The 14,508-nt window shown below is 35.2% G+C and overlaps 1 protein-coding gene across 6 annotated transcripts in view; it reads right to left on the bottom strand.

Annotated features, from left to right (window-relative positions):
• LOC136043738 (orphan steroid hormone receptor 2-like) overlaps positions 1–14,508 on the bottom strand; it is a 302,790-nt gene that overhangs the window by 244,263 nt on the left and 44,019 nt on the right. Inside the window, exon 1 of one of the 6 annotated variants that reach the window (XM_065728654.1) lies at positions 606–717. The exons of the other annotated variants lie outside the window; for them this stretch is intronic. The gene's annotated coding sequence lies outside the window, so the exon portion shown is untranslated. Of the gene's footprint in view, positions 1–605; positions 718–14,508 lie in introns of those variants that run through there. 6 annotated transcript variants of the gene reach the window in all.

Genomic DNA, 14,508 nt, shown 5'->3' with positions numbered 1-14,508 from the left:
GAAAAAAAAACGGGTAGTCCCCTCTCCTGGATAGGGCCATGAGTGAAAGACCCAAAAGCTACAACAGATATATTTTGCATTTTCCACTTTTACTTTGCTCATGAAGGCTACATTAACTTATTGGTAGAAGCAACCAGCTCCTCATAAATTTAATATCAATATAAAATTTGTTGTCAATTTTTTTTTTTGATTTTGTTAATAATCGAAAAAGTACAAAACATAGCCTGTTTTTTTTTTCTTTGGTCCAAGTTTCCCTTCATTTGAAGGGGTATATTTGGAATTACCGCTAAGGACAACTTTTTAGGGGAAGGAGACGGCGGTCTTCTTTTTATTATAGAGACATGAGTGTAAAATGGACATGTGAACAGAAACAATTAACTATTCGTAAATCTACTCTTAATTTTTTTTAAAGCCATTAATAATTGAAAAGTACAAAATATAGCATGTTCTTTTGTTTCATACCCCTACAAATATATGTCTGAAGTATCTTCCTCGCTTCTTCTCTTCCCCTACCTCGCTACATCAACGTCTTGAAAAAAAATCACCAACTTTCGAAAATATACGCTCAATAAACTTATTAGCCAAATTTACAGACGAAAAATTACCTGAATTCAGCAAAATGAATAAAAATTGAAAAATTTAAATCGTTTTGAATCACATGTTTCTGAACTACTGTTTTCTGTTTAGAACTACAGGTCAAATCCAATTAGAAACCACCGATATGAGTGAGTGACGTCATATGTCAAGGCCTTTTCTAGCGGAAACCATGACAAAATTGGTGATAAGGGCAATGCATTTGAAAGGTCAAAGGTATTAAAGGTCATTTTCACATTGTATTATTAAGAACGAAGGTTGCAATTTTAGTACAGCTTATACATGGATGTTCTTTTATATTTTTCAAATTTTGATATTTATATGCTTTTGGTTTTTTTCCTTAAACTTGTTTGGTGCGAACAGAAATTTTTGAAAGAATATTCTGATTGGTTTAAATTAGCGGGAGCTAAATATCGAAGTAATTGAAGTCTCATTGGGCCGAATTAAATATTTATCCATTGCCGTCAAACTTTTTAATGTTGTCTGGTTGTTCAGTTTACGTAAAGTTCCAAGAACAAGACATCTTGGGGGACTAGAGGGGGGGGGGGGATAAATGTCACCAACCCCTTTAGCAAGAGCTTTTTTGGAAGAAAAGGGGGTAAAATATAGTAGGCTACGTATCATTTATCGCAACAAAATATTTATAGAATTCACCAACCGTCTAAGAATTTCCGAGAAATTCTGTAAATTCAGAATTTCTGGGGAGGAAGGACTACCCTCAGAGTCATTCCTAGGGCTGGTGTGAGGAAAAATTAATTATTGTGCCCCTCTCAAATCAAATATAAGCAAAAAAGCCTAATCGAAATAAAAAATTCGATCAAAGTGAGTAACTTCCCTAGCTGCAGCACCTCGGGTAGCTGATACAGAGGTCACCCCCCTTGAACGGCTCTGACTATCCATCCCCTGAATGCAGGCTTGACTGTGACTGTTTTGTTACGCGACAATGTTCTTGTATTCATGGTAGTTTTCTCATGAATTGGTTAATAAAGCCCACAATTTTACCGCACTTTTAAGAAAGCAAAAGATGCATGCTGAGAGAGTTCATACAAGGGGGGGGATATATTAAATCCTCAGCTCAAATCATATTTGCAGTCTGTCCACAATGTTCCTATAAATCATCTATTTTTGCTGTTTTGAGTGAACTCAGCGCACATAATGCTTCTCCAAGGCTGTATTCAGGGGAGGGATTAGGTGTTTGAGCCAACTCCACCACCTCCTCCTCAAAAATGTTTGTCCGACTGGTAGAAGCGTAATAAAAACTCCAAAAACACATTTCGATGCGTTTTCAACTTATTTGGTAAAACCAACGCCCCGAACTTCATCCCCTACAGACCAAAAATATTTGATACGGTCCTATGTCTCCCTCCTTAAAGATTAACATCTTCATGGCTGGTGCATCTTATTTTAGATTTCAACTGTAAGCGTTTGAAGTTTGATTTTCGTCTTTTTTTGTAAACTTACTTTGTATTAGTGATCTAAAACCTTTGGGCGAGTAACGTTTGTGTCTTGTCTCTAAAGTATAAAATTTGAGTCACCAGACCCATGACACTAAGTCTCATGAATTATACGAGTGCTTCCTAATTTTACTTGAACCCAAACCCCGAATAAGTTCTTGGGTATTTCCCTAGAGACAGGGGAGGGGGCTATTTTTAGGAGGTTTGAAGCTCCTATCGATAAAAATGTGGAATTCTGTTTGTTTGTTTATTTCGTTTTTTTGCCAGAAGAAAGAAGAAGGATGTATCTTTATTTATTTTTTTCCCGCGGTGTGATCGTATCGAGCCAATGGTCCTAGAAAAACGAGAGAGGAATTACTAGAACCCTTTTTAGTGACCAAAACGAATTTTCCAAGAGGAAATGGTGTTTTCTGAAATTTTATGGCACCAAACCATGATCTTGCGCCAAAGAAGACCAAGTTGCTATTAATTGAAAATTATAAGAGAACCATTTGATTTGAAAAAATTTCAAAAAACTACACTGTGCTTCCCTACTGTAGAGGAAGTAATGCCTCATGGTGGCACTTTCGTTCTTGTAAAGTAATTAAATAAAAAAAAACAAGTTTTTTTAACTGAAAGTAGGGAGCGACATTAAAACTTAAAACGAACAGAAATTACTTCGTATACGAAAGAGGCTGCTTCCTCATCAACGCCCCGCTCTTTACGCTAAAGTTTGACTCTTTCACTCAATTCTTCTTTTTAAAACAGTAAAAAACTTTAGCGTAATGAGCAGGGCGTTGACGAGGAAGCAGCCTCTTTCATATACGAAGTAATTTCTGTTCGTTTTAAGTTTTAATGTCGCTCCTTACTTTCAGTTAAAAAAACTTGTTTTTTTATATTTAATTTCTGAACGTTTTTGAATCAATGCATGTTTTGATTTTGGCTCTCCGCAGAGGAATAATTAAAACGAAATTTGCATTTTTTTGGGGGCTAAATGGCTTTCTCATAATTTTGATCGAATGATTTTGAGGAGCGGGGGAGGAAGCCTAGTTGCCTTCCGATTTTTTGGTTAATTAAAAAGGCAACTAGAACTTTTAAGTTTTACGAATCTTTTTATTAGTAAAAGGTTTACGTAACTTATAAATTAGCTTACGTAAAGAACTTTTGTATTCTCATATTTTTATTACATATATGAGGGGGTTCACCCCCTCGTCAGTACCTCGCTCTTTACACTAAAGCTTAAATTTTGTCCCAATTCATTAAGAATGACCCCTGAATCACAAAAGCCGTAGAATAAATAGTTGAAATTACTAAAAATACTTTAGCGTAAAGAGCGAGGTATTAGGAGGAGGTGAGCCCCTCATATGGGTAATAATTTCTGTTTGTTTTAAGTTTTAATGCTGTTCCCTACTTCCAGCTGAAAAAACTTTTTCATATTTATTTTGTCATTGTTTTTTTTTTAAATAATGCTAGTAAATCCTTCGCTCCCTTCATGGAGATTTTCTTCCCCCATGACAAATTATCGATGGAAAGTTCCCCCAGCATATCCCCCTCTTCTCAACCCCTCCCCCCAACCAAAAAATCCTCCTGAAAACGCCTGTACACTTCCTAATAACCATTACTATATGTAAGCACTGGTCAAAGTTTGTAACTTGTTGCCCCTCCCACGGGGACTTTGGGGCAGTAAGTCGTCCCGAAAGACATAGTTATAAGGTTTTTCGACTACACTGAATAAAATGGCTATCTCAGAATGTTGATCCGTTGACTTTGGTAAAATAATTAGCGTGGGAGGGGGCCTAGGTGTCCTCCAATTTTTTGGTCACTTAAAAAGGGCACTAGAACTTATCATTTCCGTTAGAATGAGCCCTCTTGCAACATTGTAGGACAACTGGGTCGATACGATCACCCCTGGGGAAAAAACAAAAACAAAAAACAAATAAACACGCATCCGTGATCTGCCTTCTGGCAAAAATACAAAATTCCACATTTTTGTAGATAGGAGCTTGAAACTTCTACAGTAGGGTTCTCTGATACGCTGAATCTGAAGGTGTGATTTTTGTTAAGATTATATGACTTCTAGGGGGCATTTCCCCCTATTTTCTAAAATAACGCAAATTTTCTCAGGCTCGTAACTTTTGATGGGTAATACTAAACTTGATGAAACTTATATATTTAAAATCAGCATTAAAAGGCGATTCTTTTGATGTAGGTATTGGTATCAAAATTCCATTTTTTAGAGTTTTGGTTACTATTTAGCCGGGTCGCTCCTTACTACAGTTCGTTACCACGAACTGTTTGATATTGTCCGTTCAAGATGAATGGTTAACATGGACATTTATCTTAATGCTTAATCTAAGCAAGTTAATTCAGTTGGAACTGACTCAAACAAAATGCAATTAAACGTCAGAAAACCTTATATTTAGCGATGGTATCAGCCGCGCGAAGATCAAAAGTCACAGAGAATTTCCATCCATATTAACTCTACTGCCCCTTTCCTCGATCACTTGATCTTTATGCTAAAGCTTGAATTTTTGTCCCAATTCCGTAAGAACGAATCCTGAAACAAAAGGGCCATTGAAAGGGGATAGGAAATTTTCTTCAAAGCACTAAAAATGTTTAGCGTGACGAGCGAGAGATTAAGGAAGGGGCAACCCTCATCATATACAGAATAATTGCTGTTCGTTTAAGTTTCATTGTTGCTCTTTACTTTCAGTTTTAAAAAAAGTTGTTGTTTTTATTCAATCAAAAACAAATATCACACTTAATACTGTAGTGATTTTGCTTTAGTATTACACTAAAAATGCCAAGAAACGCCAAATACTAGATGGAGTTGGTTGTAGTTGTTTTTTTTGCCGACATTGCACCCGCTTTCTCTCTCGTACGTTACTCATACTCTCTGGACCAAAGTGTATAATTGTCATTAATTATGAATAATTAATTACACTCATGCAATTTTGTTAGGAAACTTGCAATTGCTTTTCATTTGTATAACTAATTTCGAACAATTAAAAATTCAGTGTATATTTTTCGTACCCGGCAAATATTCTTTAATTACAGTTAATATTGGTTGCGAAAATAATTATTATCCATGTTAGTCAAAGTTCCCAACCAGCAGCCACCTCTTCCTCAATGTCAAAATTTTACAACTTGTTTCTATAATTTCTTCTTTAAAACAGATTCCTGTGTACAAACTTATGTATTTCTTTCAGTAGAACATTTCTACATAGATTTCTTTTCCATTAGCCTACTGGTTAAATAATTTATTGAAAAAAGTCTATCTTAGCCAATCGTTACTTATAACTACTGCCATGTGTTGCTATTTTGTTTTAGCGCAATTTTAATAAAATTTTGATCTTTTGGTATTGAAATTACAGTTGCTGTATTGATTACTCTCTGTACTATATTATTAACTAAGCCTTTAAAATTTGGGGGAGGGCAGGGGCCTGTGCCTCCTGTATTATAAAAAAATACCTTTTTTCGGAGGGGGATGTATTTCACTGACAGAATACCTGTTTTTGATATTTCCATTACAAAATTAAATTAGGAACCCCCCCCCCCCGAACAGAAGCTAGGTTTTTTTTAAGGGGAGGAGGAGGGGAGTAGAATATAGACTTTGCCACACCATCTATACTCTAAATATTGCGATTTTTCCCAAAAATATTACAATTTAGGCTTGTCTTACCCCTCCCCCGCACGTGCCTCCTCTAGCCCTCTAGATCTGCCCCTGGAACCTCTCCTTCTCAAAATTTTGTTAACTGACGCCACTGGGTATTTCATTGCAGTCACACTTGTAACTATATAACTCTAGTAGCCATACAAACTTGAAACTCTAGTATCAAGTATCTAGCATCAAATCTACGAGTATGAAGTGGAATTACATCAAAGGAACATGTAATGTAAAATTCTGTGTCCATCTAAAAAAGAAACCAGTATGTCTTGTCTTGATACTAATGTACGATACCTAATTTTGATGTAGTTAGAAGTGCTAATCGAAACTATGGAAACACATAAGTATCAAGGTCACATGGCGTCACAAAGTCAACTGTCCCATAATTTTTCACGAATTGGGTATTTACAAACAGGGTTTTTCGAAAGGGTATAAAAAATACTACTGATCAGAGGATCGAAAGGTAAAAATATACAGGAGAAATAAGGAAAATTCATTCCTTTCAGTACATATAGAGCTCTATGCGTTTTCGGGGGAAGGTGAATATATTTCGTGTTCATGCTATGCTCCATGCTGCATTTCATGTTCATGCTATGACCTCCCCCCTCTGCCTGTCAAACCAGTCACATAAATCACTAATCACATATCACTAATCATATTAATCACTAATCACTATCACTAATCATATCATATAATCATATCACTAATCACTAATCAGTCACCAATCACATAATTAGCAGCAGAGTAGCCAAAGATAATTTGGCAATGTCTCCAGATAAAAAAAAATTAAACCCCAAGGTAAACTCGGTTAAATCCGTTCTTGTGACTTCTTCCTGCCCCCTTCGGGGTAGCCAGCGTCAACCCCCTCCCCCTGGCTAGTTGTTCTTCGATCACTTTTAACTTATAAAAAAGGATTAACTCCCAATTTATGATACAATAGCACCCTTCGAAGTTTCTACGACCATGAGGAAGAGATGGGGATGAGCAAAGGGCATTCTCACTCCTATTGAAATAATCCTGCTATTTTTGGGGTTTAATTTTACTCTTCACTTTCATAATAACAGCATAGACCAGAAATATTCCCAGAGATCAAGAGGAATTAAATATCAATTTCACATTCTTGATGTGCCTTTTAAAGTTTTTTTGTACCCCCCTGAAAAAAAACAAACCACCCCAAAAAAGTTCTGGATAACACCCTGGGGATTATCAACAATTTATACCTCCATCCTCTCCTCCTCTCTCTTCCTTAGAGCTAATTCTGTATTTATCTGAAGACTCAATGAGAGGTGGGGTGTTTTGTCACTAAAAAGCAGTCAATGCATCTCCCTCGCTAATTGACTAAAAAACAATCAGAGAACCCTGTTGTAGAGGTTTAAAGTCCGTATATGCAAATGTTGGCATAAGCCACCTGGTATAGGCCTACATGATTTCTGACAGAGAGTGACCCCTCGAAAAAAGACAAGTTTTTTAAACTTAAAGGGAGGACCAACATTAGAAATTAAAGTAAACAAAAAATATTCTTTACATGGGGGAATGTCCCCTCCTGTCCTATCTGAATCCCTCGAATAAGAATCTTTTTCAAATCACTAAAAAACTTCAGTGCAGTGAGCAAGGGATTGAGGAGGGGGCAGCCCCCTCACGTACGGAATAATTTCTGTTCGTTTTAAGTTTTAATGTTGCACCTTTCTTTCTATTAATTTTTTTTTTTTTTTATTTCTGGTTGTTTTCAAATCATGCCGAGAATTTCCCCTAACCTCTGTAGAAAATTTCCCCGGAAAATTCTCTGAGAGAAAAACCTTATCCGCAGAAAATTACTTCCTGAAACATTTCGTGTACTTCCCAAAAAGAGATATTATATATGAGCAACGGGGCAGATTTCATAAAAATAGCCACTTTTTCAAGGGTTCTGGGGATCATACCATCTCCAGAGGCGTAGTTACTTGACCTTTCAACTATACGGAACAAAACAGCTGTCACAAAGCTTTGATCAAGTGTCTCTGGGGGAAAAGGGGTGCGAGAGGGGCGACAGTTACCCAGCAATCTATGTGGTAACTTAACAAGAGCACTAGAGCTTTGAATGAGCCCTGTCGCGATCTTTAAAGCCCATTGGTTCGAAATGATCACCTCTGGCAAAAACAATCATCCCCTCCTTTTCGAAAATCAGACAAATATTTTCAGGAGTCGTAGCTTCTAAGTGTTGAGATTAGATTTAATGGATTTTATATATTTGAGCAACAAATCCGCTGACAGTTTTTACCGATAAAAATATAATTATTTGCTAATTTGTGTTTGATCCTGAAGACAAATTCAGCTAAATATAAAAACTAACTATTTCTCAGAATTCCCACCTATGTATTTCCCTACCACCGATTTTTTCTTCCTTCGCTTCTCCATATTTAAAATTAAATATCCATAAAGTTGGTAAAACTGACAATTATAAATTGGTAAAAAAAGACAAGTTGGTGGAAATCAGGCGACATTTATTAAATGTGTAACTCCTGTAGTTTGATTTCTATATTCCATTAGTATTCTGTAGTGTCAATATTTTACGGAAGTCATATCTAGAGATAAATAAAAGTACACCGATAGCCTGATCCCAAGTGAATTACACTGTTTAACACTATTCCCCTGAATACCAATTTGTGACTGCTAGGCTACTACATAATGAGAAGATCTTGATTAAATGCGAGGTCGCCTATCTTTCCCATCAACAAAAATCCCTCAAATGAGAAAGTCGCCTATAATGGGAAAAAAGAAGCGGTACTTGTGTATTATTCAGAACACACTCAATGAGTCACAAAATATGATGAAAATATAATACATTATTTAGGAAAATTGTAAAATTACAACTTAGAATTATGAACCCAGAACGCAGAAATGTCGTTAAGAATCGCGGTAAAAAGAGGTCTTTCTTCTGCCTTTGCAGCCGCCCGCCACATGTACTCTACTAAGTATTATTGTAAATGATGTTGAGATGTACCTCGGTTCTGCTTATTACACCACTTTACGGAACCCCAAATTCTCTATACTTTTCGGGTAGAGGCACCGGTTTCTGGGTCGGCAAAATTGTAATTGTAAATATAGTTGATTGTAAATGATGACGGGATGGCGGGAAATATAATTGCCTCATTTTTCAGTCTTTGGCAAATCCCAAATCTTCATTTAAAAATCCATGTTCAGACAATATCTTCTATCACTATGCGTAGAAAACTAAATCGAGTTCTGTCTTTGTAGCTATGAAACCGGTTTTCGCATCGCAGTTTGTTTCACGAAAAAACCTAACTTTACTTATTGAGAGTGTTCTGAATAATACACAAGTACCAAAGAAGCCCAACGTACCGAAGAAGCCCAACCCTTGGTCCTTCTGCCTACGTCTCAGGCGGATAAAGTTTTGCTACCGGGACTTTCCCTCACCGAGAATTCTCTTTTACGTCCCTATAGAAAGCTGATTATTATAGCTGCACTTATTGGTCATCGAGCCTTCCCCTCAAATCCTTGAAGAATTTGTCACGGTCATCTGATCCTTTTATTGCCTCTCAAACAACACCCGGTTTCAAATTAATCAATACAAATGAAATGAAACGACACACAATAACACACCCATGAGAAAAAAAAATGTTAATCAACAACTGTTTTGAAAATTTCCGCTTTGAGCAGTTAGAACGTTTTATGATTTCCGAGCCTAAAAAACGCAGTCCATGAGCCTTCTCCCGACATCTCAGGTAGGTAAAATTAGCTTCTGGGACCTCCCCTCATTCTCATCGTATACTTATCATTAACTGGTAGACGAGCTCAAAATCTGAATGTACGTCCTAAAATACTTACTAAGTAAAACCTTAAAATTAAACTCTTCGCCTAGTAGTAAAAAAAAAACTTTGCCTTAAGATATTCGCCTAGTAATTAATAAGCTTGGAAAACTGAATGAAAATGTGCCTTAAGATATTCTAAGATATCCTAGTAATTAATAAGCTTGGAAAACTGAATGAAAATGTGGCTTAAGATATTCGCCTAGTAATTAATAAGCTTGGAAAACTGAATGAAGATGTGCCTTAAGATATTCGCCTAGTAATTAATAAGCTTGGAAAACTGAATGAAAATGTGCCTTAAGATATTCGCCTAGTAATTAATAAGCTTGGAAAACTGAATGAAAATGCGCCTTAAGATATTCGCCTAGTAATTAATAAGCTTAGAAAACTTAATAAACTTGAATAAGCTGAATAAACTTGAATAAACTGAATAAACTTGTCAGAACTTGAATTGGGACAATTTTGCATGCTCTATTTTCAAGATACTAATATTTTAAGTTTAGTCTCATAAACGTCAAAAACCAAAAATTTGGACTTTGACAAAAATTATAAATAATTTATTGACCGGACTAAAGAAAAGCTGTTTGGTAGGGAGCTGTGCTGTGGAGAGTTGTTTTGAAGGGAGTAGTACGGTTGAGAAGTAGAGAGCTGCGTGATTAGGATGTATTTGGCTACTGGGTTTTTCTTACCTGTATTCCCTTCTGCTTAACCCTCCAAACATAAAAATTCTAATGGGATGTTTTTTTTTATTATAATGGTTTCCTAAATAGTTATCAACAATTAATATTGTACATTGTGGGCGAAAAGTCACTGACCCATTTAAATTTTAAATAACTTTTTTTATTTTAATAGTTATGTGCATGAAATTTTAGTATCGTAAAGCCAAGGCGATGGAAATTGATTTTCTATAACGTACGTATACCGTATCTTGTACGTACGTTGTACGTATACCGTATCGTGTTATATACCGTACGCTGCACGCTACTGAATTTCTACATAATTAATTCCCAGGATCTCAAAAAAATCTAAATATTAAGAAAACAAAAAATATTAAGAAATAAAAAAGATATTGAAAAATAAAAAGGGTCAGTGACTTTTGGCCCACACTGTATTAGTATTTATGTTGATTTTATTGTTAAACTACTCCTTTCCATATCCAAAATTTGTTTTGTTCCTTTGAAATAGCCACAACTATAGCGACAAAGGTTATAATTCTTAAAGTACAAAGGGCATTAAAATACAAATGTTTTTGGCCCTGGGGCCATCTTAAGTCTATTTATACCTGAGATCCGCGATTCTCAAAAACTTTTCTTATGGTTTCTCCAAAATAATAAATCTTTCAGGACAGTACCATATTTTCGTCAGTCTTGCGATGTTTAAGCGTTAAAACTAATTACAGTAGTAAATTTGACAAGGCTAAATCAAGCTAAAAATTCAAGTATTAACCATATTTTGATTCCAAAGATAACTAAACCTTTAGAAGACAACTAAGCCTTCTTAAAAGGCCGTAATCAAGGGATTTGACCCCCTCCCAAAAGATTCATATTCATTTATTCAAAAATTCATTTTCATCAAAATCTTCAACTCGCCCAAATGGAGAGACAAGCTCAACTACTGGGCAAGACATATAGACAAAATTTAACAATTCTCATTCATGCAGAACAAACAAAAAATGAACCACTATTTCATATAGTATAGTATCATTCAGGTGGAGGAAGTGGAGTGAGGCCAAAATAAAATATAAATAAAAAAAATTACCAACCGTTCTTGCAAGCAGATTCCATTATATAACTTTTTAATCTTCAAACAGTTCGTGGTAACAAACTGTAGTAAGGAGCGACCCGGCTCAATAGTAACCAAAACTCTAAAAAATGGAATTTTGGTACCGATAGCTACATCACAAGAATTCCATTTTAATTCTGATTTTAAATATATAAGTTTCATAAAGTTTAGTCTTACCCATCAAAAGTTACGAGCCTGAGAAAATTTGCGTTATTATAGAAAATAGGGGAAAACACCCCCTAAAAGTCATAGAATCTTAACGAAAATCACACCATCAGATTCAGCGTATCAGAGAGCCCTACTATAGAAGTTTCAAGCTCCTATCTACAAAAATCTGGAACCTTATATTTTTCGCCAGAAGGCAAATCACGGATGCGTGTTTATTTATTTGTTTGTTATTTTGTTGTTTTTTTCCCCATGGGTGATCGTATCGACTCAGTTGTCCTAGAATGTTGCAAGAGGGCTCATTCTAACGAAAATGAAAAGTTCTAGCGCCCTTTTTAAGTGACCAAAAATTGGAGGGCACCTAAGCCCCCTCCCACGCTAATTATTTTTCCAAAGTCAATGGATCAAAATTCTGAGATAGCCATTTTATTCAGCGTAGTCGAAAAACCTTATAACTATGTCTTTGGGGACGACTTACTCCCCCACAGTCTCCGTGGGAGGGGTTACAAGTTCAAAACTTTGACCAGTGCTTACATATAGTAATGGTTATTGGGAAGTGTACAGGCGTTTTCAGGAGGATCGGTTGGAGGCAGGGGTTGAGAAGAGGGGGATATGCTGGGGAAACTTTCCATCGAGGAATTTGTCATGGGGGAAGAAAATTTCCATGAAGGGAGCGCAGGATTTTCTAGCATTACTTAAAAAAAAACAATATGAAAAAGTTTTTTTTTTCAGCGGGAAGTAAGCAGCAGCATTAAAACTTAAAACGAACACAAAATTATTAACCATATGAGGGGCTCACCTTCTCCTATTACCTTGCTCTTTACGCTAAAGTATTTTTAGTAATTTCAACTATTTATTCTGCGGCTTTTGTGATTCAGGGGTCATTCTTAATGAATTGGGACAAAATTTAAGCTTTAGTGTAAAGAGCGAGGTACTGACGAGGGGGCGAATCCCCTCATATATGCAATAAAAACACGATAATACAAAAGTTCTTTACGTAAGCTAATTTATAAGTTACGTATATCTTTTACTTATAAAAAGATTCGTAAAAAAATTAAAAGTTCTGGTTGCCTTTTTAATTAACTGAAAATCAGAGGGCAACTAGGCTTCCTCTCCCGCTCTTTTTTTCTCAAAATCATTCGATCAAGATTATGAGAAAGCCATTTAGCCAAAAAAAAAAAAAATATATATATACAAATTTCGTTTTAATCATTCCTCTGCGGAGAGCCAAAATCAAAACATGCATTGATTCAAAAACGTTCAGAAATTAAATAAAAAACAAAAGAAGTTTTTTAAATGAAAGTAAGGAGCGACATTAAAACTTAAAACTTGCAGAAATTACTCCGTATATGAAAGGGGCTTTTCCTTCTCAACGCCCCGCTCTTTACGCTAAAGTTTTTTTACTGTTTTAAAATGTAGAGTTAAGAGAAAGAGTCATCTAGTTATCAGTGAATTTTGATGTTTGGACAGTAAATTCTGGTCAGAAAAGAAATGAATGTTCTGGTCAATTGGAATGTTCTTGGAATGGTTCTGGAATGTTCTGGTCTGGTCAAAAAAGAAATGAATCAAAAAAGAAATGAAAGAATTGAATGGTAAAAAACCAACTAGATAATAGGAGATGAGATTTCTGTGTAAGAGCCATTATTTCTAGAAACAGGTAAGAAGTACGTGTTTCAGAGTAGATATCTGTACTCCTCGGGTGTTGTAAAAACTTGTCTAGAATTCGAATAGCTTTGTTTTGCAAGGTTTGTAGTGGTTCAATATGCGATTTAAAAGTCAGCAACAATATAGCTGATTAATATTGGAGGTGTGCATCAATTAGGCAAAATATAGGATTCTTAGAACCTTATATGAGAATAAAAACTTTAGTCGGTGAAGCAAACCTATATTTCTTGATAATTTTAGTCGCAACAACGAAATATGTGTTTTAAAATTCATGGTAGGGTCAAAAACGATACCGAAATATTTTGCTGTGTATACTCTTTTGATTTCATGATTATTATCAATGGTAATTTTATTCAGAGAAATATTTTTCAACTTTTGATTTGATCTTCCATAAATAGTAAATTCTGTTTTAACAAAATTAGGGACAAGTTTCTTAATTTGGAACCAATTTGTGATGGATTTTGCAACTTCAATCAGTTCCTTTCAGTGTATCTAATGTTGGTGCTTTTAAACTTGCTGCAGAATCATTTGCAAACATAATTGTTAATGCATTTTCAGGAGTAGATTTAGGGAGATCGTTTATATATATTAAAAATAATAGAGGTCCTAAAATTGAACCTTGCGGCACACCAATATTATTCGATGTCTCAGACGAATATTCACCATCAATATCTACCACAAACCTTCGATTGTGCAAATATGATTTGATTAATTTTAAAGGTACTCCTCTTATTCCCGTATTTTCGAGTTTTTTAAATAGAATTTCGTGATTTAAAGTGTCGAAAGCCTTCTTAATATAAAAAACAATGTAGCTGCAAAACAATCATCATCAAAAGCATCATTAATGAAAACATGTGTCGCGGCGACGGCATCTTCTGTCGATCTATCTTTTAAAAACCAAACTGGAACTTCGAATTTTTTTTTTTATCTTTTCCAGAAATGATGCAAGTCTATACTTCATTATTTTTTCAAAAACTTTAGCCAGTGGGAAAAGGAGTGCAAAAGGACGGTAACTATTGGGATCTTGAGCCTCACCTTTTTTAAATATAGGATTATTTTAGCCTTTTTCAGAAATCAGGGAAGACAACATTTTTTATGCTTTTAAAAAGTTTCTTTTAATACCCTCACCCCTGAACGAAAATCCTGGATCATTTCGAAGACCCCACCACCTTTCCATGACAATAAATATAAGTTCAAATAGGGATAAATCATTTAATAAGCTTTGATAAATTTCACAAAAAAACACAAGTTATTTCGGTCACATATGCAGTAACGGTAATCAGGTAGTAATACTCCAGTGATGACGGTCACTGCGTATGTGAACGAAATGTCTACTATTTTTTTTGTGAAATTTATAACTCTCTTTTAAAAGGATTAAACAAAAAAAAGTTTTTTT

This window comes from Artemia franciscana, unplaced genomic scaffold (assembly GCF_032884065.1).
Source record: "Artemia franciscana unplaced genomic scaffold, ASM3288406v1 Scaffold_898, whole genome shotgun sequence".
Lineage (NCBI taxonomy): Eukaryota > Metazoa > Arthropoda > Branchiopoda > Anostraca > Artemiidae > Artemia > Artemia franciscana.
Note: the sequence above shows the minus strand (reverse complement) of the source record. Positions and strands in the feature narration are given on the sequence as shown.